Raw genomic sequence first — 26,171 nt, 5'->3', positions numbered from 1 at the left:
TTTAGGGGAACCACCAGCAGACCTGGATAGTGTGCAGAGAATACAAATTACATCATCTCTGTTTTTTTAATACCTTCCTCTGTTTGGTCACCTCTAAATGGTTTGAGTTAGAGGGGTTCCTGGACAACAGACCGGTGACTTTTGGGTTTTCCTCAGGCCAGCAAAACCTGGTTATACGGTTATCAAAACCAGTAGTAGCCAAGGTTTGTGGGAAATGTTCAACACTAGGATGGCGGGAAAGATGGCTAAGTCAGGTGCACATAATCTAGAAAGTTTTCCCTTGTAGGCTGAAGCAAGCAGTGCTCATAAGAGAGAGAGAGAGACAAAGTAACAAGGATTGCTTGGTGAAGATTCTGACAGCCACAAAGGGAGCAGGAAGGGGAGAGATTAAAAGTGACATAAAAAGGGATTGCTTGACTAAAGGCCTTGAAACCAATAGGTAATAATTTGAATATGACCCAGAAGCTAATGGGAAGTCATTTGAGGGCCTTGAGAAAGGGAGAATGGAAACAGCAGGCATAAAAGATTATCCGAGGTACAGAAGATTGGGCCAATTGGTGGATGAGAGGCAGAGGACTAAGGGAGGCTGGCGGGGAACCCCAGACCACCATGAGGCCCAGCAGCAGACGGGGCCCTGGTGATTACAATGAGGAAGCTAAAGCCTGGCAGGTTAAGTGGCTTGTCCTCCTTGCCAGTTTCTTTGCTTGGTTATTTGCATTCTGTATATATTTATGTATCTCCGATCTCATTCTGAACATAAGATTGAATATAGTTTGTTTATTATGTATATCTGTTCCACCAATTTCCAAAAGGATTTTCCAAATAAGCTGTAAGCCAAAATCAATTAAATCAGAATTTCTGGGGTGGATCTCAGGCTTCAGTATTTTTTTAAAACTGCTCAGAAAATGTTAACATGCCACTAGGGTTGAAAGCCTCTTTTCCAAAGTCGGCAAAGAGAACAGATGCTCTCACGTCCCTGAGATGCTCAGTACCGATGACAAGTTAGAGACAGCTTTCTGGTAGCTGAGGTCCAACAGGACATGCACTGGGCAAACAGTTTTCCTTTTCTGCTAAGAGAAAAGACAAGCACCAGTTTTCAGTGACAAAACTTCTTCTAGAAACTAATCTCAAGTCAGAAAGTAGTGCATGGTCTTTTCATAAGGTTATTGTGAAAAAAGTCACTTCAACTACAGTTTTAGCAAAGCAGTACACACTTTGCCCTAATGTTTCCCTGCGGACATTCATGAGTCACTGGGTTCAGACCATTTATGTGCAACTCAGGGAAGGCATCACTCTAAGAAGATGGGCAAAATGACTTGACTACTTAAAAAAAAAACAACCTAACATTCTAGATGAATATGAGATGTTTGAACAAACCTCTAGCAGATGCTGAATTGCCAATATCTCATGAGGTAATTCTCTAGCAAGAACCTATAGTAAAGATAGTTTATGATCTTATTTAAGCGAGAATTGTATGCTTGAAACACTACATATGAAGAAGGAAAAGGTTATTAATCTGCTGCTTATATTTTAAGAGTGAGATTTTTTTTTCAAGTTCAGCAGAAAGCTGACAAACAAAAACTAAAGGCTTTTTCTTCAGGGGGATCAATATTTTCACCTGAAAGTAGGTCTAGTTCTTTTCGAGAAATGCAGATACCTGGTTGAAATCCAAAGTTGTATGCCATACCATAGAAAAAGAGCTAATTAGCAACCCTGCCAGGACTACCACTCTGCTCAGATCTTACTCCCAAAAACTATGCCCCCTACACTGCCCCTCCCCACCTTCTAGGCCATGATTTTATGGTAGATGTTAAGATTGGATGTGCAGTATGAATACAGGGAAGGAGAAAGGGGAGAAAAGCAGAGACCACAAGCTTTGGTAATAGTGTGAAAGAAAAAAAGGACAGAGTGATGCAAGTTGGAAATTGCATGTGTTTGCCTAACTCCAAAACACCGAGATGAAAAATAACTTTTTTTAAAAAAGCCAGTGATCTGGATGGTTATGCCTACATGATACCAAATATCTAGTCATCTGGGACATCTGGAAGTTTGTCCACATTCTTCATTTTCCATCCACATATTTGGCATCATTTGGACACCGCCAGACATCATTTATGGAGAGCATGGCTGAGAAGATATCTAGAAAGGGGAAAATGATTGTGGCTTACTTTGTCAGAATCAAATTAATCTTATTAATAAGATAGGAAAGTTTAAACCCAAACAGGAGTCTATCTGGTTAAATCTGGATCAACGAGAAAAATGCCACAAAACAACCCTAAACAAAGAACAGCAGTAATTATGCCCACATGAAAGACGGGCATGAATTAAAATTGCAGCAGCGGACCAGAGAGCACGCCTCGCAATATGGCGAGGTTGCTGCAGTTGTCTTAAGACGTCTTAATTATATGATTGATGTGGGCTTCAAAAGAAAATTCAGAAGCCACAGTGGCTCCGAGGGCATGAGTATTATCGAAAGGATAAAGACAGCTTCCCCAGAAGAAAACCACTCTAAGAGGAAGCCTGGGAGGTTTACATGGCAGAACTAATCAATAATGTCTTGGTTTTATCTATATTAAGTTTAATAAAATTTGATGACATCCATGATTGAAGATCACACACACAATTATGGCAACATCAAAGGTATTCAGTAGCGCACGTTCAGCTTGAGAAGTATAGCAAATCAGAGCCTGAATGTATATGACACTGCACACCATGGGAACACACAGACCCTGAGCAGGGACAAGGGCTTGCTGAGTGCCTTCTTCTTCCACATTTATGAAAAGCAGTGGAAGCTATCTCGACAGCCTAAACCACGTATGCTTTCCTCTCATTCTCCTGGTCTTTTGATCTCCAGATTTTAGAACAAGAGGTCAAAAGCATGATGCCAAGGTAACTCCAGAATCTGCCAAGTCAAGTCTACACTTGATTGGTGCTCCCTTTTTCTCATTCCCCAAAGCCAAATGAAACCAGGGCATTTCAAAGGAGACACAGCAGACAGGGAAGGTGGAAATCTGGCGAAATTTCCACCCAGTTACTTAGAAAAAACGGGGGAAGAGGACTTCCTTGTCGAATTTCCAATGCTGCTCCGCAGAACAAAAGAAGAAAATGAGACCTACAATTACCTCAGCTTTAAGAGCTCAGCGCAAATCACGCTAATCCCCCGGACTTTGTACCACTGTCATATTTTATTTTCTCTTCAACAGGTGTACAAATTGTTTGGATTGGAGCTGGAAAACACCATTCAGACCCTACGGGCTGAATGGAAGCAGATTATTTCATTAGCTCAGTTGCTGTTGGTCCTCTGGTATTTTCTCCAAGAGTGAGCACGTTATTTGTGTCATTGCGATTTGTTTTAACCAGATTGGCAGCAGGAAATATTACAACTTTCCTCACAAGAGTGATTCAATTAGTTGAGCATTTTCTCTGATTTTATATCAGACAGGTAAAGCAACTGTTGCTAGCTTTAATTTAGCTCTAATAATTTGGCTGAGGAAAATCATAAATTTCAGTCCAGTCATTCTTATACCCGTGTTCGATGCCATTTTACACTTGAGGATCTCTTATAAGCCGATGCTTAACTTGTATGACTGACATGACACACTGTGAAAGTCGGATTTTCTTTTTTTACTTTGCTTTGAGAAAAGCAATAAGATTCAGACCCAAAAAAAAAGATTATAAAGCCATGATAAGTTATTAAGAAGGTGAACAGGAACTGTACTTCTGAAAGCAATTATTTTCTGAAGAAAACTGAGTTAAAACTCTGATTTGGTTTCATCTCATAACTTAAAGCACAGAAGAATTTTCTAGACAAAAGTGAAGTGATCTATTTTTGACAAGCACAACATCCTCTTTTCTCTATCTGAGTTAGTAGAAAGTCCAGGACTCTGAAATTAGGGCTTTCGACTCAAAAGCCATGCCGTTTCTGTCATACCACACTACCTTTAATTAAAGAAATCAACAAGTATCCTATTTCAAATATCCTCATTTTTCTTGGCTTATCCCATGGTATATTCTACAGCTATTTAACGGAAACCTTCTGGGGTCATTTAGATACCAAGGTGAGAGGACCCTCCCCTCTGCCACTGCCCATGCCCACATTGAGGGCCAATATGCATAGTGGTAAAAAAGTTCAGGTTCTACATCAGTTCAGGTCCTCTGAGAAGCAGAAGCCAAGATAGGATTTGCCCTACAAAACACTTGAATGGTTAAATTTGTAAAGTCAGGAGCTACTTTGGTAAAAGCAAGTCAGATCCTGAGAAGGTTGCTACCAATTTGAGTGTTGCTTCACCAAGCAGACATCACATCTCTCTGTCCCCGAAAGAGGTAGGCTGCACGTCACGTTTCCTGGCCATGTTCGGAGACTTTATACTTTCAACTCGCTGGAGCCACCATCCTCAGTGAAGAGTGATATTATTAGCTCTGATTGACCAGGTCTGACAGTAAGAGAGTGAGAGTGAGTGCCACATGAATTACACAGAGTGTGGATCCCAATGAAAATAAAAACTGCAGTGTGCAGACAAGAGGGGTGAAGGGTCCATTGAAAATCAGAGAGATTAGCAACTCATCACATTATTTGTGGGTTATCAGGAGACAGAGGTAATGAAAGTGAGACCTATATCCTTGATCAATAAGAGTTTGACTGCATTTTGAGTTCATTTTCCCCTGCCGAGAGAGAGACAGCAGGCTTACTATTGATCACCGTGTTAATCCATAACCAGACTGGGCCTTAGCCTGGTGGAGCAAGCAGGAAAAAATAAGATAATAAGCAGGAACTCTTGATCTTTTATTATGGTGTGCTAGATAAAGAGAGCGCGGGGGTTCAAGGTGGAATACTTTATAGTTAACCCTTACGTTCCCTAGTAATTTGGAATGCATAAGAAGAAGAATTGCATCCCACCTTACTCTGACTTTTGTTTGACCTTATCTTGTCTGCTTCCTAACTAAAGCATATCAAGGACGTTTTTTAAAGAGTGGAGACAGATAGTAATTGGGCAAAGGGACAGTCGCAAGGATGTTAGACCCGTGGTAAGGAGGAAGCTCTGCCAGACCCCTCTCATGACAGCCAAGTGAGATTCAGTGTTAATAGTATCTGTTCATATTTTCTTTTATATTTTACCCATTTGTCACGGTATTTCAGAGTCACTAAATCTCAGAACCTTTATACACATGAATTGTCAATAATATGTTTTACTCTGTCTCAATATGAGCACCATTTAGTTTCTGGTTAAGCCAACAAGACACTTGAGTTCTGTTGGAATGACTCCATGATCTTATAGAAGTCTGTTGGGTCACTAAAGCTGGCATTATTGCTGATCTAGAACCATCTTAGAAAGACAGCAGTCCGTCGTTTCTTACAGAAGCTCCTTGATCTAATCTAAGCCCCTGCTATAATTTAGGCATTTATGTCCCTGCCTTATCTATAAAAAATCAGCTCTTAGCCAGTGACTTAATATTTACCCACAGTAGTTTTTGCTGAAATTTAGACTAGCTCCACCTCTAATCCATCTGATACCTTCATACAAATTAGGAAAATGTGACCCTTCTCACAAGCACAGCCACAGGCAACCAGGTAGGATTTCAGCCCTTTCTCCCCCCACCCCCAGGGACCCTTGTGCACCATTCTCAGAGGTGGCCTTTATATCCACACAACAGCAAGGAAATTGGGTTGATGGTGTGAATTGAAGCCAGTCTTCTTGCCCCTTGCACAGACCCAGTTGAGTTTTCACTCTGTGTCCTTGTCCCAATTCAGCTGTTTCTCACTTAGATGGTTCCTGTGCTTTTCCAACCAAGTTTCCATCTAGTTCTTCAAGATGCTCATCCTTGCACCCAACATGCACATATTAGTAAGTGGCAACTTGTGTCACCCTAGAGTTAAGTTTTCAGAAACAAATGTAGAAGGGAGTGGTATATGTGTCGGCATGTCAGTCTGTGAGAGAAAGAGAGAAAGTAAATGTCACTTAAAGTGTTCTGCTTTGGAAGCATGATACTCAAGCTGCTCTAATTAGAATGAGTGGAGGAGCCATTTGAAAACGACAAATTTAACTATAAAGCATTTTTTTAATGAAACGCCTTGTGATTACTTAGCCCTTTATCATTGGTTAATGAGGGAAGGCAACTTGAACAAGTTCACATATTATTGTGTGAGGAAACTAGACACGAACCCAGGCCTTCTGAAGCTGGAGCCAGAGTTATTTTCATAAGAGTAAGTAAAAAAAATCTCGTTTTCAAAATTAAAGGCACTGGCTTTAAACTACCATACTCAGTCCTTATGATAAATAGGTAAGTACCTCCCTCTAAAGTTCTCCTCCAAGGTTAAGGATCCAGCCTGAGAGGGTGAGTTAGCATCAATTTGCATTTTGTATGAAGAAAAGATTGTTGAGGAAAGAGGATTTCCTTCTATTTTAAAATGACAAAAGTCAGCCACTATTTACCTGAAGCCTCCATAAGACAAGCCTGTCAAGTCATGTAATGTGCTGTGGGTATGTGAAGATAGAGCAAATGATCTATGGAGGCAGTTTGGAATGACAGATGCTAGAATTATCTCAGCTGGGTCAGCCCATGACAAGGTTGTGAGGACTTGTGCAACTTCTCTGAGCTTTCCTTTCTTCTGGAATGATCCACATGATCATTCTAGATTTAACGTTCTATCATCTCCCACAGTAAAATGATCCTAGCAGCATTTTCAGCACCATGTGTAAACAGAAGCATTGATTCTTGGTCTTTGTAGTGACATGATCAAAATCTTTGTGTGTGTGTGTGAGGAAGATTGGCCCTGAGCTAACATCTGTTGCCAATCGTCCTCTCTTTGCTTGAGGAAGATTGTCACTCAGCTAATATATATGGCAATCTTCCTCTATTTTACGTGGAATGCCACCACAGCGTGGCTTGACAAGCAGTGCTAGGTCAGCGCCCAGGATCTGAGCTCTCAAATCCCGAGCCACCAAAGTGGAGCATGTGAACTTAACCACTACACCACCAGGCCAGCCCCAAACTCCTTTTGATTACTGCCAAAATAAGAAAATGAAGTTTGTTATCTGATCCAATGGGATGTTCCTTTGCGTTGAGTTGGCTCTTATTTTAAGAAATGAATAATTTAATAGAATAGGTGTCATTCAAAAAAGAGTTTACAAAAGCAGGGGACAACTTGTGATGACTGTGCAAATGTTTCTTTTTTTTTTAAAAGATTGGTATCTGAGCTAACATCTGTTGTCAATCTTCTTTTCTTTTTCCTTCTTCTTCTTCTCCCAAAAGACCCCCAGCACATAGTTGTATATTCTAGTTGTTGGCACCTCTGGTTATGGCATGTGGGACGCCACCTCAGCGTGGCGTGATGAGCAATGCCATGTCCGCACCCGGGATCTGAACCGGTGAAACCCTGGGCCACAGAAGCACAGTGCATGAACTCAACCACTCAGCCACGGGGCAGGCCCAAAATGTTTCTAATTTAATAAAAATCGAGATCTAACTTAAAATGAAAAAATAAAGTGTTTGGAGATGGATGCAGAAACTGAGAGAGCAAATCCTCTTCTAAATAACATTTTTTTCTTGATCATAAAGAGAAGCAAATTCCTTGCAGAAAGTATAACAAATACCAAAAAAAGTATAAAAACAAAACATTTGTCAAAGCCATTGTAGACATTTTGTAGCACAAACTCTCAGTTTTTTGTCCTATGCTCATATATAAATGAAGATTCTTGACAAAATTGGAATCATATTCTAAAAATTAAGCTGATTTATTTTGCTTAATTTGTAAATTACTTCTCCACATCCTTAAATATTCTTTGAAAACTAGAGAATGAACCTTCTAAAATGTAGTCTCTCCTTCCTCTAAATAAAATTTAAAGTCTATTTTCCCCACTTGTAAATGGGCTAGTGTTACTGGGTCAAATTCTGAAAGACAAAGATGATTAATTTTCAAATAGCCACCTCTATTTAATAACTAGAACATTCATTTCTTTTAAAATATCTACAAAATGATAGTTTCCAGTTTTGCTTTCATCTAATAGTAATTTCTAGGTGATTTAGGATATGAATAGGATAAGATTTCTGGAAATATTGCTGTGCTCTATGCACTTTTGGGTATTGTCTTAGTCCATTTGGACTATTATAACAGAATACCATGGACTAGGTGGCTTATAAACAAAAGAAATTTATTTCTCACAGTTCTGGAAGCTGAAAAGTATAAGATCAAGATGCCGGCAAATTCCGTGTCTGGTGAGAGCCTGATTCCTGGTTCACAGACAGCTGTCTACTCCCTGTGTCCTCATATGGTGGATGGGGTGAGGGAGCTCTCTGGGGTCTCTTTTATAAAGGCACTAATCCCACTTCGTAAGGGCTCCTATCTTGACTTAGTCATCTCCCAAAGGCCTCATCTCTTAATACCATCACATTGAGATTTAGCATGTCAAAGTCTGAATTTGGGGAGGATGCAAACATTCAATCTATAGCAGGTTTCATAAGATATTCTCTTATCCACTCCATGTAAATATGCAGATACCTTTGGAGCAAATAAAATAAAATTTCTGAACACTTTTTGTCCTCTCTTTTTACTTGGCTTTTTTTCCCCAAAATATAACAACCTGATTTCAAGTGTCTAACGTTTTTGTTGTTTTTCCTGTACCCGTAAAAAAAAAATTCTAAAGACTAATTAAAATACACACTCATGCATTTGCTCAGCCAAGCCTGCACCCTGCCACTCACCTGGTAGAATTCTTCTCCATCAGGATTCCACTATGCCTAGGATGAAACGAGGCTTTATTCTGCCAAGCAGGTTAATAAATACACAATTTCAGGTAGCTCAGGAATCCAGGAGTATTTCTGAGGCTCAAATCAACTGATGCATCGCAATTTGGGTTGACAATTTTCCCTTTGTGGCAGGGTAGCCTTGCAAGCAGGCAGAAGCCCATGCAAGCAGATGCATGAGAAAGCAGGTAAGATTTCTGCCACAATCTTCTCCCTTCACAATAGTGTCAGCTACCAGGCCCCGTGCTAGGCAGTTTTTATTTATTCTCTTTAACTCTTTAGACAACTCTTCATTGTAGGCAGTATTAACTCCATTTGGCTGACGAGCCACTATTAATAGGTATGTGTATTTCCATCTCCTATATTTGTTCAGGGTTCTGGAAGCCCTAATTAAAATGCATATGACCCACAGAGTGGTAACAACTGATGCTCTTATCTTTTACTTAGATGGCTCAGTGGGCACCTCAAGAGCAGGAGTCCACTGTTTAGGGTGTCAGGAGAGAGAATGGCAGCCTAGGAAGGGGAATCTGTGGTCTTCATAGATGACTTCCGCTTGGCTATTCTCAGGAATGTATTTTCACTGGAAGTCTTCAACCTGCATCCATAAAATGTCTTGACATTCATGGGGTAGATATTATCTCAGCATTTGATGGCAGCTAGATCAGACATCCTCTAAAATCTCCTCCCATCCTGAAATTCTAGTACCCCTAAACCATCCCACAAATGCTTTGGTCACCAAGAGGACTGATAGTCATCCCAAATACTGGGACCTTGTCGAGCCCGTGCGTTATGATGTTCCAAACACTGCGCTATTTTTGGAGAAGGCACATTGGCTCCTGAAGAGAAAGGCAGAGTGTTGTTGAGTCTGCAGTTCACTATGTCAATAGAGAAGTTAGCATTACTTCTGAGGTTGGACTTTTGATTATGGTATTCCCAGTTCTCATTTCACTTAATTCCAAAATCCAGGACAGCAGCCCCAATCTCATCCATTTTTGCAAATTCGTATGCTATGGTCAAAAGAGAGAAGATGAGAGAATAGTATGATCTGTTCAAATGCATCACACAACCAAAAAAGTACTCTCCAGGACTAGAAGAATAAAATATTGATCTTCATTAAATGTTCAAGATCCCCGACTTCAGGAATGCAACAATTCTCCAAGTTCTTTTTTCTCAACCAGAAAGTGGAAAGAGGGAAGCAGAACATGAACTGAAAAGTTTATACTTTCAAATGTTTTTGTTATTTCATTAAGAAAACAGTCTTTGAATATGTTTTTAACTCTACAGTTGAACAATAAAATATTTACAATTATAGTACAGCAAAAATCTAGCAGCAAGAAAATGAAGAATCATTCCAAAATCCTAAGCAAATGTTATCACATGAGTATACATGTATACTTTCACTATTTTCTCCAACCCACCAAATTCTAGAAAAGGATTTTTTTTAAAGACATACAAGGAGAAGGAGAAAGACTTTTGAATCTGGAAAGCAGGTGGAATAATGGTAACTACATTATCAGATCCCAGAAAAATGAATCATAAGACAAGCATCAGGGAATCTGCGAACCAACGCAAATTACATGGAAAAATTTCCAAGGATGCAAATTTGGGTGGCACCAAGTATTTCTTTTTTTGTTCCCCCAAGGAAGATCAGCCCTGAGCTAACATCGGCTGCCAATCCTCCTTTTTTTGCTGAGGAAGACTAGCCCTGAGCTAACATCTCTGCCCATCTTCCTCTATTTTATATGTGGGACGCCTGCCACAGCATGGCTTGACAACTGGTGCATGGGTCTGCACCCGGGATCCAAACCAGCACACCACGGGCCACTGAAGCAGAATGTGTGAACTTAACCTCTGCACCACCAGGCTGGCCCAGGTACCAAGAATTTCTGAAAACAATAGTGTGGAAGTGAGGGAAAGGCAGAAGAGTAAAATAAGGAAAATTGGTTGAAAAATCTGTTTAAGAATAAGTCAAATCTCTACATCTTTTCCCCAGATCACACAGCCCAAAAAGATCCCTCCCTCATCCTAGAAAAAAAGAACTGGAAATTTATTCTCTGGGGTAAAAATTTCAAAATTTTGAAGGCAAATGATTTCTAACTTAGACTTCTATACCCAGCCAAACTAGTTATAAAACTAAAGGCTAGAATAAGGGCATTTTTAGATACGTCTCTAAAATTTTCCTCCCGTGCACTTTTTCTCAAAAGCTATCAGAGAATGTGTTCCACCAAAACGAAGGAGTAAACAAATTAAAAAGAAGATGGGAGATGTAGGAAGAAAGAGATAGCCGCAAATGCAATGACTTTAAGAATGGAGATTTTTATTTCTGTCTCCCATAACAGTCTTGAGTGAGAAGGAGGGTTGTGAGGTTCCACGTGACTGTTCAGAGATCCCTCCCCCAGTTTTCATAGTCACTATTTCAGGGCCAAAGTTGGAAAGTTTTCCAACTCATGGGAAGTGGAAAGAAAACTCAGAGGAGTGTAGGTACGATGTTTTAAGACCTGAGCATGGAAGTGGTGTATCTCGCTTGCATTCTACTGTGTTATTCACATGGGCACATCTACCTGCAAAGGACTCCTGGAAAATTTAGTCTCTACCTGGGCAGCTAGGAGCCTAACATATTTACCATCAAAGAAAAAGAGAATGGATAATGGATTTGGGTTACATTTTGAGACCAAGAGCAAGTGTCTGAGACTATATATTCCAACAGTGAACCCAAGAATATTACTCCAAAATGGCCAGATGGGAGCAGAACAGTAAGAATATAGAGGATGTTATGTAAAACCAAGCCTCCTTCGACCTCAGCCACCACAAGGTCGTCCTAGATGCTACCTTGGGAACAAGCAGCAGGAAAGGAAAGAAACCCAAAAGACTGTGTGTTGGCCTGAAAGAGGGAGAGTTTAAAGCATATAAGGCTGTAATTTCCTTAAGTGGCACAAGGAAAGTCCAGTCACCCATCATTAACTCCACTACAACTTTTCCCCTCCAATAAGTTAGGGCCTCATGAAAACCTCCAATCAGATGCCAAGAAATAGAAAGGCTTCATTTTCTTTGCATATTTATGGTAAGTATGTGTCAGAACCAATCCCCATTGACCGACGTTCAGTATACTTCTGGTTTATTGTTGTTTTAAACAATGCTACAATGAATACGTGTGTGTGCGTAGCTGTGTGTGTATGTCAATGCACTTGGCAGATTTTATTTCCTTTGGATAACATTTTAGAAATGGAACTTCTGGGTTGAAGGGAATATACTTTTTAAGGTTGTTGATGGCCCTTGCTAAATTCTCTCCAGTAAGGTTGTACCAACCTATAATTCCACAGCAGTGCATTGGAGAATTAAGCTTTCCTCATCCCGAGTATTGGAGATGCCTTAAGTATTTCACCGGAAATTCTTGTCCTAAAATGGCCCACAAGATAACTTTGTTTTCTTTATAGCTCATATACATTGAATAAGGGTCTAAATGGAGAAATTAGTAGGGAAGTGTTAAGCTCAATAATGAGAAATAATTTATTTCTAATCATTTAATAAGACATTCTGTGAAGAGATCTCTTCTAAAGACGTTCTGTAGAAGGAACACTGAACTGGGATCCAGAGTCACTATACTCAATAGCCACTTCTGGTAGTAGCTAGCTGTGTGACATTAATAAATCACTCAACCTCTCTGGGCTTCAATTTCTTTGTTCTTAAAAACAGGGGCAGGGGCCGGCGTAGTGGCATAGTGGTTAAGTTCACGTACTCCGCTTCGGTGGCCCAGGGTTCACAGGTTCAGATACCGGTTGTGGACCTAGAACCACTTGTCAAGCTACACTGTGGCAGGCATCCCACATGAAATAGAGGAAGATTGGCACAGATATTACCTCAGCAATAATCTTCCTCAAGCAAAAAGAGAAAGCTTGGCAACAGATGTTAGCTCAGAGCCAGTCTTCCTCACACACACACACACACACACACAAAATAGGGGTAGTATTAAATTTATTAATTTCTTGTCCCATAAAGTATTAGAAATCCTAATGATAACAAATTTTATAATTTTCATTTGAGTCAAAGACACTAGCCTAACAACTAAGCCATGCATGATTGAAAGAGAAAACTCAAAGGAAAAGAAATGTTTCATTTTGTACTATCACTAAAATAATCTCACTAGAAACCTGAGTATTAATGATTCCCCTATGCAAAATAGCAACTACTGGTTTCAATTCAGACGAATGGCTTTAACTAATGTAAAATTTTCAGCATCATTTCACTTAAATTCAAAATTGAAATTCAACAAACATTTATCGTGCCGGGAACTATTCCACATGAAAAATATAAAACAATGACTCTGTCCTGAAGAAGCTGACAACATAGTGAAGTCGTTTTCTAACAGTAGGTTTTCAAACAGAATTATTTCATTTAAATAACAGGAAAGAATACTAAAACGAAGAAATACTAAAATTAAATAAAATTTCCACACTAATCTCAAAATTGAAGTTCACTTTTACAAGTTACTTGCATATTTTTCTTAATATTTAATATATTTTGCATATATTGTAAATAAATGTTTTTAAGAGATTTGAGCTGTGTGTGTGTGTGTTCTGTGTGTGTGTGAATATAATCTTACTAATAACCTATACTAATTTTAGTATTAAAATTATTTATACATTTAATAATACTTGAGTCAAAGTTTCAAAATTAACATAGAAATATGATTGACATCGGCACAGTAACATGTTATAAAATACAATTACTTAATTTTAAAAATTAACTCCATATAATTAACTAATACACCAATTAAGCAATACATAATTAAGTAAGTTATAGTCCTTGCCACTTAGTCATTTAATCGTAAAAGCGAAGCATATTTTTATAAACAAATGAAATAAATAGGAAATCTATTAATTAAATGTGTGGTTGGTGCTAAGAATAAACATTAAGAATAAAAATTATCTATTTCCACAGTCTATGTAATCAGAAAACAGGCCTTATTATCCAGTGCATGATTATTATATCAGCACAGAGCACGTGGTATAAAGTGTAGCTTGGTACCTCAGTTGGATGCTGGCTCTGCCACGTACCGGTAACTTCCTTAACCTCCCTGTTTATTTCTCCATCAGTAAAATGAGGATAATAACAGTACCTACTTCATCATGATGTTTTCAGAATTAAATGAGATGATGCATGGATAGGGCTTACCATAACCCTTGACACCTGGAAAATCCTAGGCACAATTATTATGTACCCAGCTTGGGAAATGGTCAGCTTTGTGCATAATTTGATATTAAATCAGAATTCCGTGATAACTGGTATGCATACAACCTAGCTCATCTCTATGATTGGCAGGGAAATTGTAAGAACGGAAACAGGAATACTATTATTTTGGCAAAAGGCCATAAGAGTCCTCTTTTCCAACACAGTCCCCTTTCTGTTCACAAGAATCAGGGTACTGTTACTGAAAGTTTCTCTCAGTCTCACTTGCAAACTACTTCAGCAAACTAGACCTGATCACTGTGGGTTCATGTTTCCAAAAGAGAACTTACATAGATGGGTTCTTTGAGAGGAGACAACAACAAAATGACTTTGGCTAACGTCAAGTGAAGAAAATCTCTAGAGGGAGATTAGGAACACAGGATATTTTGGGGAGGGCTGGAGAACCAGGTTTGGGAGCAGGCGGGAACAGAGGCAGCACTGGAGTGTGGAAGCAGGCCTACGAGGACCACCCTTACCTGCTCAGAAAAAAACTCTAGGGAGAATGAGGTCTTACCCTTTCATTCCTCTGTTTACAAGGTTTAGGACACACGCCAGGCCTGTCTGTACTGGGACAGAGCAAAGAAAGATCTGTCCCTTTGGATCACTCTGGCAGGATGCCAGTCCCAGAACACTGCCAAGGATGGGTGCTTGGAGAAGTGTGAACAGATTCTGGACAACCTCTGAACATGGGGTGGCCACAGTCAAATACATGAGGCATCATAGAACCTCATGAAGCTTAAATATAATTGCGTGAATGTTCCTGGGAGGAAAACCAGTCCAAGCTCCCATCAGGGAACTTTAGCATTAATACTTTGAAGGATTTACATTGGGAGAGGGTACATAAAACCATAAGATGACTATAAACTAGCAGAGCTGTAACATTTTTCTAGGATTAAACAATACCATGGCTATGAAAATCCTTCATAAAACACAGCCCACTATGTGAATGCAAAGTGTTATCAGTCTCAGGAGATGTCTGTTAGAAAAGTAGACGCCATATTTACACACAATCAGTGGGAAACCAGACATTCTCTTGCCCCACCATTGTTCCCCTATCGACCAGCTCTCTTCCCTTTTAACAAGATCACGTTTTAATCATAGCAAAAGTAGAATTTTAAGAATTTTTTTTAAGAATTTTAAGAAATTTTATTCAGAAAGAACGCATACCCTCAGGGTATGCTAAATACATAGTCACACAGACACACACAGGCCCCATCTGAAAGCTATTCATAAGGTAGTTCTCCTACAGGTTTAATTGGCAACATTCAGGTATTGCACAGAAGAACCTAAGAATGGGAAGTGATTTCCAATGAGATCTGTCTCGGGAGCTGCAATCAAATAGGAATTCAGGGGATGTTCTGACATCAGTTTTAGGAGGACTAGTTTGTTTGCATCTGTTAAATTTACAGTGCTTAACTTTTCAGCGCTGAGACTGTCAAATTTCCAGGAAATGTTTTATTCTCTCAGGTTTCTTTGTCTGCAAAATGAAGCTATCACTGAAATATTTCCAAGGAAATCCCAGTGGAGATCTTTATAGACAGAGAGGTAATTGCACGGATGGAATGAATTGGCTCTAAGTCCTCGTACATGTAGAAAGGCAAATAATATTCTGATGATACAGAAGTTAGCAAATCTGAGGTTTGAGAGGTAAAAGCCACAGAGTAACGTATATGCTTAATATCAACAAAAAAAAAACAAGGAAAGTTTTAGGGAGAGAAAGCAAGTTAAATCACACCATTTTGAAGCAAAGTTCAAAAAACTATACATTTTGATAAATAGTAAAGAGCCCAAATTATAGCAAAGTTTTTTAAAATGGAGACAAAAACAAATCCTATTCATTCTCGTAATATTGTCTTTTTATATACAGGACTTACATTTTGATGAAGTAATTTATGTTTTTTTATATCTAATTTTTATCTTATTTTAATGCCTTTATATTCTGAGAAATATTTGCCTACTCCATATTCTTAGTCTCTTTTTTTCCTGGAAGTTTATAATTTTTGCTTTTACTTTAGCTCCATGGTCCATCTGAAATTATTGTTTGTATATTGTGTAACGTAGGTACCATGTTTATCACTTGGATATTCAATTGTTCCAGAACCATTTATGGAAAACACTCCTTTGTTTTTCACTTAATTGTTTTGTGTCCTTGTAGAAAATTCACTCTCTCTGTATATATGGGACTATTTGTAAGATTGCACTTTGATCTATTGGTTTATTTATCTTACCTCATACCATACAACACTGCTTTATTATGTAATTTTATACTGAGTCTTGAAATCAAGTAGTTTAAGTCCGCCAACTTTATTCTTCTTCTACAAACATTCCTGGCTACTCTAGGTCCCTTGCGTTTTCATATAAATTTTGGAATCAACACGTCAATTAAAAAAAAAAAAGTCTTGTTAACAGAGCTAGCATATCAGCCCTAAACAGTCTACCTCTGGGCTTTTCAGGGAGAAATAACACATATCTTGTTTCAGCCAGTTTCTTTGGGATCTCTTTTCCTGAAAACCAAAACTAACCCTAACTTATACAAGCTTTGATCGGCTCTGATGGACCGCTTGCCAAACCCTGGACCAATCACTGTGGCCAGGAAGTATGATGGAGGCAGCTTCACCAGAACCCCAAGAACTGATGGTGGAAAAGAGATGGCTCCCCAGGAAAATCAGGGCAAGTGCTAGAACTAGAAGAAGCTGAAAGGATGAGAGGTAGATAAAACAGTATATGTCTACCACCCCGCCAACATAGCCCCAAAATAAACAGGCTAGAGGATACACGTGCCTTGATTTGTTTTGTGTTTGATACTATCTCTTTTTGAAAAAACTCATTTGGTTTAAAATATGCTTCTAGCTATCAAGCTGTCTATACACTCTGAAATACAAACAACAGCACCCAGATCAAAGTATGTGAAAGAGACATGATGACGTAGCAATCCCAGAGATCTCAGAGCATGCTCTGGGGAAGAACTGGGCAAGCCAGCTCAGCTTTCGGAGAAGCCAGAAGCCAATCTTGTGAGGACAAGCTATCACATCCGCCAAATGAGGAAGCCTCAAAAGGTGCTTGTTTGTTTCCTTGCTTGGTTTTGCTTTATTTGTACTAACCAAACAAGTTTAAACAAAAAAAGAAGGGACATCTTTTCAGGTTGAGATTCAATATTGGAAACAACTTAAAAAGCAAGTACTGAAGGGATAGCCTCTGCCAAATATTTTCTGAAAACCCAGATGAAGTTAGGAAACACGGATGTGGCAGATGTATAAAGCCCAAAGCAAAACCCAGGCCAGTCTCCCTATTAATGCCTCACGACACTGCACGAGCATTATAATTGGAATGTGATGTTGAAGGATGACTCAAGTAATCCACTTGGCAGAAGATCTAAATTTTTTGGAACTGTCTTCCAGCCTGGGTTGAATTCCCTGCTCTGAGCTAGCCAGCTGATCTCTAGGTGTACAGCTATGAAATGAGAATGAGTGATGTGTCTATCCTGTGAGCTGCAAGGCTGCTTTGGAAACTGCGTGGCTACATCTGGGATGGACGCTCAGCTCTGGTGTTCTGAGGATTCCTCCCTCTTCTTTCTCCTTTGCTCATCTCTGATCCCATCAAATCACAGTCCAACTAACGCCTTCCCAGTGCTAGAGCCAGAAAGAAACTTAGAGACCAGGAGAATACCAAGCCCCTCATTTTCAGATGAGGAAACTTGCAAACTAAGCTCTGGAAATTTTTTCAAGCGTAAGATAACTTCTTTGCCCTTGATCAAGAAATCTTCCTGTTTTGTGTTTATCTTGTTTCTTTCCCACGGCTCTTTATATTTCTTCTAAAAGCATTCATCTTAAAGCCCTTCTATATGTTTCAACCAACTAAGTTTGTTGAACCTTAAAACAAATGAGATGAAAGACCAAAAAATGACTCCCAGTGTTGAAGTATATGAAGGACATGATTGTACATTTAACCTAAAGCAATTAGTCTGAAGTATTATCCTCAACATGATGATACTGTTTTAACTAAAATCCTATCTATCTATAGTGCTGTGCCAGATACATTACAAATGGAACTAAATGGACAAGATCCCAGACTTCAGATTTACCATACCATAGAGATTGCTCTGGGTCATTTGCAGTAAGTGTTCTTCAGAGGCATCAACCATCATTTCTCCAGAGATCTTGGGTACAGGTAGATCCATGAGCACCGTGAAAGTCTTCTCAGGTAGTCCCAAGAGGGCATCCTGGACTAAGGATGGAGACCAGGTGAGAGTCCCATTTGGGAAGTGAGACAGCTTCATGTCTGCCTTCACATGGCCCACATCACCCATTAATATGGTGCCCTTAGAGACTGCTCTTTCTTTATGAACTCAGAGTTAAGTTCACGACCCACTATTCGCAAGGGAATAAAGATTTTATGGAATGCCATTTTGTATTCCATCTTCCTTTCATTCTTGTTTTATTTTGTTTGCTTCTAATGTGTTTTACATTTTATTTATAATGTGTTTATAATGTGCATTTTTGTTAATCACTTTGAATCCTTATGGGGCAAGGTATGATTTTCATATCATATTACGTTATGTCAAGTCATATTAATGTGTGTGCACATAAATTTGGGGGTATCACAGAAAGAGAATAGGCTTTGGAATCATTCTGTCCTGCTTTCAATCTCTCTTCTGTCACTTGGTACCTGTGTGACCTTGAGTGAGTTATTTATCCTCTCTGAGATTCAGTTTCCTCGCCTGTAAATTGGGAGTGAGAATGTCTACCTCAGAAAAGTTTGTCAGGACTGAAGGTAGTATCGTCAAATTACCTCGCACATTGCCTAGCACCAAGTAATCACCCATGTATCATTGGATATACTTATTTATGAAGCAGGTTATCTGCAAAGTATTTAGGGATGAGTTTATCTTCTAAACAGGATTGAGTACAAGCCACAGAATCAAAAATAAACAAGTGGGCCCTCATCAAACTAAAAAACTTCTGCACACACACAAAAACACAACCAACAAAATGAAAAGGCAATCTATGGAATGAGAGAAAATATTTCCAAACCATAAATCTGATAAGGGGTTAATATGCAAAATATGTAAAGAATTTATGCAACTCAATAACAAAAAGATCCAAACAATTCAATTAAAAAATAGGCAGAAAAACTGAATAGATATTTTTCCAAAGGCACCATCCAAATAGCGTCTCAACATCTCTAATCATCAGAGAAATGCGAATCAAAACCACAATGAGATATCACCTCACATCTGTTAGGATGGCTACCATCAAGAGATAAGTCTTGCTGAGGATGTGGAGACATTGGAACCCTTGTGTACTGTTAGTAGGGAGTAAATTGGTGCAGCCATTATGGAGAACAGTATGGAGGTTCCTCAAAAAATTGAAAATAGAAATACCATATGATCCAACAATCTCACTTCTGGGTATGTATCCAAAGGAAACAGAAGTAGGATCCCAAAGAGATGTCTGCACTCCCATGCTTATAGTGTCGTTATTCACAATGACCAGGATATGGAAACAACCTAAGTGTCTATCGATGGATGAATGGGTAAAGAAGATGTAGTATATATGTACAATGGAATATTATTCAGCCATGAGAAAGAAGAAAATCCTGTCATTTGGGACAACGTGATGGACCTTGAGGACATTGTGCTAAACGAGATAAATTAGACAAAGAAGGACAAACATTGTGTGATATCACTTATATGTGGAGTCTAAAAAAGCCCAACTCATAAAGACAGAGAGTAGAATGGTAGTTACCAAAGGCTCCTGGGTGGGGGAAATGGGAGAAGTTGGTCAAAGGATACAAACTTGCAGTTAGAAGATGAATAAGTTCTGGGGGTCTAACGCACAGCATAGTGATTATAGTTAAGAATACTGTATTATATACTTCAAAGTTGCTAATAGACTAGATCTTAAATGTTCTCACCACAAAAAAGAAATGATAATTATGTGACATGATAGAGGTGTTCGCTAACACTATGATGCTAATCATATTGCGGTATATAAATGTATCAAATCAACACATTGTACATCTTAAACTTACGCAATGTGATATGCCAATGATATCTCAATTAAAAAGTAATAATAAATAAATAAGTAAACAGGATTGAGCATTTTCTGCCAACTTAAGAAGACTGAATCCAACAACATCAATACTGAACTTCTTCTCCTGTCCCAAAGCAAAAGTGCCAGCTTCAATCAACCCTAAGTTGTCATCTTGACAGAGAGAGGGAGGGAAAGAGGAGAAGCAGAGGAAGAGGGGTCAGGGAGACCCCCTGGATTAATCCTTAAGTGAATAGCCACAACTATCAAGACCATGGAGGCAGCAATATGCCCAGCTCCCCACTTGCGTGTTCATTGGCCAGTGTCAGTCTCAGCATCAACTGGGAACTTGTTAGAATGGGAGAAAATATTTCCAACCATATATCTGATAAGGGGTTAGTATTCAAAATATATAAGGAATTCATGCAACTCAATAACAAAAACACCCAAACAATTCAATTAAAAAATGGGCAGAAAAACTGAATAGACATGGCAATGCAAATCAGAATCTCTCCTGTGGAGGCCAGAAGTGTATCTTTAGAGTTTAACAAGCTCTCCAGGTGATTCTTATGCACACTGAAGTTTGAGAAGCGCTGTTGGAAGATACTAATGCTAGAAGGTACATTTAGCCATCAGACAGTCCAAATGGAACAAACCAATGACCCACAGGCCAGATCCAGCCTCCTGGATTATTAGTTTGGGACTGCAAAATAATTTTTTAAATGGCTGCTTTCAAATTTTGAAAATCTGAATTTTCAGGTGATCTTGAAAAATCAAAAACTACAGTAAAATTAAATCTGCATTTCCATAAGGCTATGTTTAATAAAAGGTAAATGGCAGTGCTCCTCTTTAGAACAAGCCTGCACTCTCCAGTTTGCCATAGTCCCCACCACGCCCAATGATATCACACCTGGTCCACATTACCCATATATCATCCCTGTCAGGCCTCTGTGGGCACTTGGTTTAAAGTTAATAAGGAAATTTGTTTTAGACCCAGCCATATATCTGACTTGTTGGAAGATGAACCTTGCAAGATGCCAGCAGCAACCGTCAAATGCTTGATCCATTGCTGGATCTATTGCATGCAGCCTCCCGTAAGTGTAGGGCATTGAGAGATTAGCTTGTTAGACTCTTAAACACAAGACAAGGGCCCCAACAGCATGGGGGAAAGACAGCCAAGTATTCACTCCTGAGGAGCCTTCATGAGGGGCTGGGGAGCTGACACTACATGTGAGTTTTGACCATTTAAGTGTGGGCTGTATATGGGAATGTGGAAAACAAGGGGGAAGGGAAAAGAGCCTGGGTTGTTTGTTGTGTGTTTTTGTTTTTTGTGGTTTGGGTTTGATTTGGTTTTGCTAGTCCCTATTCTCCCTGTATTCTTTCTCCATCTTCCATTTAAAAATGATATTAAATAAACAAAAATTTAATTTAAAAAAGGAACCGTAAACTATCATTCCAGTGAATAACCCCAAAAATAAAGAGTAAGAACTACAAGATGGTCTGACATGCTCAACCAATGTTCATCTTCTTTTTGCATCTTATATGGGAGGCGTCGTGAAACCTTATGCCTTCCATATATGTGGAGTTTTGTGTATCTTTTTCAATATAGCGATGAGTTAATTTCAGAGACCTTCCAGATTTCTGTTAGGATTATACTTTATGGTACTGCATATCTTGGGACAATAATTTTATTGGAAATGCATTTGTAAGATGAGACTTTTCACTATTTAGAGAATGGAGTCAAGCGTGTTCAAGACTTATTTACATCATAGATATTGTTTCAAATTCTGTTGAATGGCTGTTTCTAAAGAAAATTAAATGTGAACCCCAATTTATGTTTTTATTTTTAAATAGCTTACACAAATTGATTCCTTTTTAATTGAAAGTTACTTGGTTTAAGTAACCTCAATAACAATAGCAAAGTCAGTTTGCAATCGCTTGATTTATTTCATGTTTTGCCACTCTGCCATTATTAAATTAATTCACTTTCTAATAAAAATAATTCCTAATGTTGAGAAAATACAGACAAGTAGAGAGAAGCTTTATTAAGATCATCAGTATTAAAACTAAATCCTTTTTTCTCATTAAAGAAGATACAGTCAATTTAATTAATTCACATTAATCCCTAGTTGACATTAAATTCATCTAAAAATCCACACTCATATAGATTATTAAAATCAACGCATTAAAATGTTTAAAATGATTAATATATAGAAGAAACACATTTCTAGAGACTCAAGTGATTATACCGTAAAATGTTCTATAGATGAACTAATCATTTGAGGCCATTTCTTTAGTTTATCAAATACTTTTGATTTAGAAAAATAAGAAATAGAAAAGTATCTTTTCTAAAGAAAAAAATTAGAAAAACTTACTAGGATACTGATTTAGAGTTGATATTTCCTTCTATGAACTTAAAATGATCAAAGTATAAAAATTGAGCCCAAAATTATCTTTATACTTACATCATTTAAATCCTTATTTTGAGAGACAGCTCTCTTTTGTGAAACTCTCTGATATTTTCTTCTTTTACTTTTTCTAGAAAAAAGAAATTATAAGGCAATCAACAGTTTACCTCCAATATTTTTTAATCATTCTATATTGTAAAACTCTTTTATTTTAAAACGTCTTTGTATATGAACTTATATGAAGTGGACTTTGGGAACTGAGTTCTAATTATAAGTAGATGCTAACTGGCATATTTTTATTCGGGCTTTATCAATCTGTTGTCAGGTCACTTAACAAAATGTCATCATGCACGTTAATGCTAATTTCAGATTGATTTCTCATCCCAAGTCCATGCAGATCAGCCTTAGAAAAGTTTAACTGCAGTTTGTGAACTTCCTTACACAGGGCTCAAATCTTCCACCAGGGCAAGCCAAGCCAAACAAAACAACTGTCTTTTTAAAGCACACTGACGTAAAGAACTTACCTTTCACATGAAATAACAACAACGAGAAATAGACTTGTATTTCATCCACCTTTTCAATTTAATGATAAGCTCTAGAGCTAATTAATTTAATAGCCTAAAAGATGCCAATTTTCTTTATTTACCTTTTTTGTCTTGATAAACATTAGCGTGCTTGAATGGACACCCCTATTTTCCTTGGAGTTTTAAAGCTTTCTTTCATGTGTGTGAAAAATGGCTAAAAATGTCAGGGTTTATCAAACAGAGCCTTGCTTTTTTGGCTGGTCTCTTTCACCTTATCTAGCAAACACATTACCCTCTCCATCAAAATGTGGCAGGGCAAACACCGCAGTAGGCTCACACACACAACCGGGGCTACCTTTAAACAGCCTCTAGACTCTTTAAACTCAGCTAGAAAGCTGATTAGGTCCCAGATCTTGGGCATTATCTTATTTTTGATAGTGGGGCTATGAAAAGGCAATAAAGAAAGAACTGTCTAATAGGGTGGCGAGTTAAAGTGTCTGCTTACTTAAGAACTGTACTTAAAAGGAAGGGGAAAAAGAACTGTGTAAACTAGTTTAACTATTTGCAAATCTCAAAGGGAGCAATGTTTTAAAAAGGAATTTATATGTGAGTTAAAGGAGAACCGTGATATTCCCTCTAAATCTCAACAGTCACATGCAGGAAACAGCCGATTGCCATGGTGGCTTTCCCTTTCTGCGAATATTCCAACATCTCTGTTTAGTATCTTTGAGGCAACTTTGAACCTATTATTGGTCCAAATATGAGAAAGCCAAAGGTTCCTTCTGGGTTTATGAAACAATCATGAAAAGACATATAGAATGTTACATATATTTCACGAATGTTACCTTCCCCTGGTCTAAAACAGCAAATTAAGTAAAACATGAGAAAATATCTAACACTGCTGAGATTCACCTTTCTTATCAAATAGAGCAATGACAGATGACATTTAGAAGGAAATATTTTAGCAGATGCGCAAAATACATGCCTGTTTTTCAGAACTAACCTCACACAAAGTCCAGCTTCTGGGGACCTCATGGGTTTTTGGCACAGGTACAGAGTGAAAACAGACTGTCTTGCACCATGGAGCAGGTTGAAAAGAAAAGATGTGAGTAGGATGTGGAATGCTGATTTAAAGAGATGAGGGGTGTGGCTCAAAGTGGCAAGGTCAATGTTAACATGTGTAAGAAAACACCAGATCCTGTCCTGGCTTGTTTGCATGATTTAGTTTGGGGAGTGACATAAAATGAAAACTATTCATACGCGGGGTTCTGTGATCTAACTGTAACCCAAGCAAGTCATATTCTGTAGCCCGTGCAGGGTGACCTAGAAGGAAAGGGGAGGGGAGCTGTCAGCTGCCTTGCAAGCTCTCTGCTTTCACTTTAGCTCTGATCTCAAGTTACTATCTGAAGTGGCAGTAGGTCAGCTCAAAAGCAGAAAGAAAGATACTCCATAGTCAAGGGAATGCTGATACTATTGATACTATTATTCCCAAGTGAAACTGGTTTGTCTTAACTTCAAAAGACAACATGTGAAAAAATCAAATCCCGAAACATTTTATTATTTAATTCCATTTGTTTTCACATCAAGATCCTAGTTTTTAATCAATATTCTAACATATTATCAGGAAATAACTCTTTGTGTTAAGAATAAATTTAAACTTGAATAGCCTAATGGAGGACAGTGCCTGGCACATAGGAAAAGCATCATGAAGCCCAGAGGATGTTAAAATACGCTACGAAGGACTTAGGTACCGAAGGCAAAATGAGGAAGGAACATGCTGGCACCGTTACCAAACACAGTGGCTGGAGAGCAAGTCACATGGCTGTTGGCCTTTTTATGGGCTCTTGATGGCATCTTCCTGTGATTTGGCGTACAAACATTTCACTGGTGTACCTGCCACTCTCTGGAGCTACATTTTAGCTTGGCATTTATGTAAAAGGTTCCTCAGTGTGTCTGGGGCCTAGGGAGACAGCGAGAAAGACAGAAATCACTTTGCCTCTTCAGAGGCAATTTTACACTTCAGATAGTACAGATTTGAGCACAATGCCTCAATAGAAGCACTTCAAATTTACAGTTTAAGTTTTAGAGTCTGGTCATGACATTCTGGGTGACCACAACTAAAACCACTATTGCTAATAATGGTATTAGTAAGACACGAATGCATACCATGGGCCATAATAATAGCTGATGCGAATCTAGAAAGAAGGTCACGTCAGGCACTGCTTCAAGAGCTTCACATGTGTTAACTCACTCCCGACAGGAACCCCTGAGATGGATACTCTATAATTTCAGTCGATTGGGAAACTGAGGAACAGAGAAAGGGAGTAACTTACCCAGGGCTGCACAGCCAGCAAGTGGCTAAACTTTAAATAAGTTAATTTGTATGTGTGTCTGCGTGTGAGCATGTATTAAACAGGTAAAAGCATCTCCTTAAAAAGAAATAGGACTGCGCCCAATTCGTGTCCCCAGGAGACAACAGGTGAAAGTATTTTCTTCATGATTATGGGGAACGTACATTGTATTCTAATAAAGAAACTTAGTGGTCGGTGGCTTTAAAAGGTTTATTTTTAGTGCAAACCAATGATTTCTAAAACGTTTTGGAAAATGGCTGCAAATCGACTCATACAGTATCTCAAAACTCTTTAGCTCAAGTGATTAAAATGTGTAGATTTTGTTCACCTCAAGCAAACTGGCCTTTCCTTCACTTGCTTGACCTGCCTTAGTCCCCCCGGATGCCAGTGAGTCAGAGGTAAATATTTCCTTTGTCAGCCTGCCCTTTTTCTTTCTTTCTGGATATTGTGTCTATACTTACTTTTGATAATGGTTGTTTTCTCAGCAGAAAGATGCATCTCCTGGAGTTTTGCAAATATTTTGGGTTTTGTCATTGAACATCATCCAAGGGTAAATAGCAATATTTTGGGATAAAAAAAGTTGCTGAACATGATATTATCAGCAAAGAAGGTATACCCTCTGGGTCTCCCAAACCTGCCCCAAACATAAGGGATATTTGCTAGAAGGAAAAATTAACTGGAATGCAGTGTGGATCACACTTGGTTAATTTCTTTACCATCATTATAAAGTACAATCAAGAAAAAAGATGCACTTTTGTGACTAATAATATTAAAGAATGAGGATGAATGAATGAATTAATGATGAAGAAAGTTTTAATTATAAATGTTGCCAGTTGTTGCCCAATATTAATAAAATATTAATTTTTCCCCCAATATTAACCTAAGACCTAA

The 26,171-nt window shown here is 38.5% G+C and overlaps 1 long non-coding RNA gene across 2 annotated transcripts in view; it reads right to left on the bottom strand.

The window, feature by feature from the left end:
- The window catches only part of LOC139083359 (uncharacterized), a 92,954-nt gene that overhangs the window by 8,981 nt on the left and 57,802 nt on the right, over nucleotides 1-26,171 (bottom strand). The window contains exons 2-3 of one of the 2 annotated variants that reach the window (XR_011540006.1): nucleotides 22,463-22,535; nucleotides 18,055-18,192 (exon numbers count right to left, since the gene is read on the bottom strand). This is a non-coding gene — a long non-coding RNA (uncharacterized lncRNA). The remainder of the gene's footprint in view (nucleotides 1-18,054; nucleotides 18,193-22,462; nucleotides 22,536-26,171) is intronic. The other variant, XR_011540008.1, reaches the window with a different exon arrangement.

Source organism: Equus przewalskii, chromosome 1 (assembly GCF_037783145.1).
Source record: "Equus przewalskii isolate Varuska chromosome 1, EquPr2, whole genome shotgun sequence".
Taxonomy (NCBI): domain Eukaryota; kingdom Metazoa; phylum Chordata; class Mammalia; order Perissodactyla; family Equidae; genus Equus; species Equus przewalskii.
Note: the sequence above shows the minus strand (reverse complement) of the source record. Positions and strands in the feature narration are given on the sequence as shown.